Source organism: Lycium ferocissimum, chromosome 2 (genome assembly GCF_029784015.1).
Source record: "Lycium ferocissimum isolate CSIRO_LF1 chromosome 2, AGI_CSIRO_Lferr_CH_V1, whole genome shotgun sequence".
Lineage (NCBI taxonomy): Eukaryota > Viridiplantae > Streptophyta > Magnoliopsida > Solanales > Solanaceae > Lycium > Lycium ferocissimum.
The window spans coordinates 44,326,225-44,329,468 of NC_081343.1; positions in this window are offsets into that span (position 1 = coordinate 44,326,225).

Consider the following 3,244-nt stretch of genomic DNA (forward strand, 5'->3'; position numbering starts at 1 on the left):
CGTTGTCTACACATATATTCTGCTTAATACTGAGTCCGGAACTAAAATGACCCAATAAAAATTCAAGTGAACCAAAATATCCCCAAAAAATTTTTGGTACAAAAGTACCTTTACCACAGTAAAATACTGCGCTGAAGCATTTAACTGTGATGGAGCCGTTAAGTGCTAAATACTGCGCTAAACAATATTTCTCTGTCCCCTATAGCGCAGTAAAATGCTGCGCTATATCACCCAACATACAACCCGACCAGGTTCCATCACTGGTCCCTCCAAAGGGCAGAAAAAAATAATTCAAAAACGCCATTGAAGTCGATTTCAAGGTGGTTCCCACATCAAAATACGTCATTTTCTATTAATTTTCGTCGGGAAAGTTTAGATTATCGTATATTCGAAAGTCGAGGAGAAGCGATTAAAATTACAAGCTCAAATTTTGAAAAAAAAGAGGTGTACAACTTGATTAACATAACCCTACAAAAATCTTCGATTAAGGTTTTCTACTATGAATTTTTGTTATTATTTTGTTATATACATTATATTCTAAGCATAGTTAACATTTAATCATCGTTAATTTCCAAAAAAAAAAAAAATCAAATTTCATTTTTTTTGTTGATCGGTCAGGGCAGTGGTCTTTGCCACTGTTCCGATTTTTTTTTTGGCTAATTCATTATTTGTTAAATGTTTATGAATTTTTAATTTGTTAAATATTTATGAATTGTTAATTTGTCATATGTTTATGAGTTGTTAATTTGTTAATTGTTTAATATAGTAATGTACTATTATTTGAAAAATATGCAATTATTAATTAATTAGTTGTTAAATATTGATTATGAATTGATATTTTGTTAATTGTTAATGAATTATTATTTTGTTAATTGATTATGAATTGTTAAATCTATATTATTTTAAAAGCATGAATATATATGTTAAGTAAAAAAAGATTATCTAAAAAAGAATAATTAACGTTCTTCTTTTAATGTTTATGTTCACGGAAATAAAAATTATTATGAATTTCATAAATACATACGTTAACGATAAAATGCAAAGTCTGTAGGAAAATATGTGGTTGACGAATATACTCTTTTAGTCTAATTTTATCATATTTGTGTTGGCTATTTGGTCAACTAAAAATATATTACATATTAAAAATAGAGTTCTAAACAAATATTACTGCTGAATTTCGATTCCCAAACTAATTAACTTAAAAGTCTTTGTCATCACATAATTCAAAATCCCGTGTCCTTACTATCACATATTAAATTTACTGCACATTTAATATGACGAAAGTTATGTTGAAAATAATTATTTTCTTCCAATATTTGGTTGGAGAGTGAAAATAATTTTTGGAAAAGACTATCTAATTAAGATTGATAATAAAATTACCAAATCAAATATTCAGAATCGTGCGAGGAAGTAAATATTGGATTTTTATACATTCAAAATAAATATTGTATTCAAGATAATAAGTAGATATTATTTTTTCAAGTTGCTTATCAATAAAATATAAATAATATTATAAAAATCGACAAGAAATATTCGTGCAACGCACGTACATAGAGACTACATACCCCCAAAATATAGTAATCTCCTATTATGTTAATTATGCTATTGTTACTTTATTTATTTGTGAAGTTGTTTATCCCATGTTAATATTCACAAGATATAATACAACATAATTCACATATTCCCTACAAATTATTAATTAGTTAATATAATTTCAAGAATAATGACTAATTTAGTTTGTACAGACCAGACTCTTTCATGGATCCGAATGTTCCCTCGGGGCCCGATGATCACCCGAGGCCCGCTGTTCACTCGGGGCCCGATGATAGATCAGTATTGTCTGTGCAAGGCAATCATAGGTCAGAGTTATTATGGGCTGGTCCTATAGGGATATCGACTAAGCTCCGTCCCCGTAGGCTGCAGAGAGCGTGGACTCTTTTACGCGAGCGTCCCTCACACCCCCGCATCTTAGAGATATTGTTTCGGGGCAACATCTATCGTTGCGTATCCGTTGGTCGGGTACAACATGATAGGGCGCTCATTACGGCCATGGTTGAGCTGTGGAGGCTGGAGACACATACCTTCCATCTTCGCACCGGTGAGGCCACGATTACACTTCAGGATGTGGAGGTCCTCTTTGGATTGCGGGTAGATGGAGAGCCATTATACACTCGGTACGAGCCTCTTCCTGGTAGTACATGGGTGATGGAGTTGACTAGGATCACCCACTTTGTGCCTGGTATCGAGGGCCAGATGTCGAAACAGACTCGGGTTCAGATTAGTGCACTCTGCACTTATTTGGAGGGTCTGGATCCTGTTGAGGACGACACGCAGCAGGACGTTATTGATCGTCATGCCTGTTTGTACCTACTTATTATATTCGGGGGCATCTTGTTCCCGAACTCATCGGGTGCCTTTGTTAGTTTACGATATTTGGTCTTCTTGGAGCATCTGGACCGCTTGGGAGACTACAGCTGGGGCGGTGCTGTCAGCAATGTGTGTGGATTTTTTGCTCTTCTCCAGGTAATATTTTAAGTGTGTGTTCCTTTAATGTAAACAAACCTCTTGAAACGCCGACTAAAAAATCGTATTTTCTAATATCGCTTACAGTTATGGGCGTAGGAAAGGTGTCACGCCCCAAAACCCACCCTAGACGTGACCGGCATCCGACGTCATGAACAACATCGGAAGAACCTAAGCAACACCATAATAATACTTGAACCCGCCAGGTTCAACATTCGCCTCCAACAATTAATAAAATAAAGGTAAACGAATCACGCGTATAAGAATTAAATCGGCGGAAGTCTTTAGTTATCTATGCTTGTCAAACATAACAACGTGCCCAAGAGTTAATCAATAACTCAATAACTACCCACAAATGTATACTAGGGAGCTTCTAAGATAAAGGATTAATAGTCGACTCATCGGGACGCGGCCCGGACAACTAATGTAACAAGTAAGTAAATCAACGGGGTGTCCCACGAACGAATGTGTGGGCTCACCAAATTATCCGCAATAGACAGTCCTTCCTAAGCACACAGGAGTATCACGAACACCTTTCTCTCGTTACCTAACATACCATCAAAAACAACAATGGTATGCCTGAGTACTTCGTACTCAGTGAGTGCCTCGGGGACAATGAATAATACGAAAATAGAGTGACATAATACATGAAGAAATCAGTCTTGAAAATCATATGAAATCAACATAGGGTAGTTATTCGGTTTATGTATCCCGATAATAA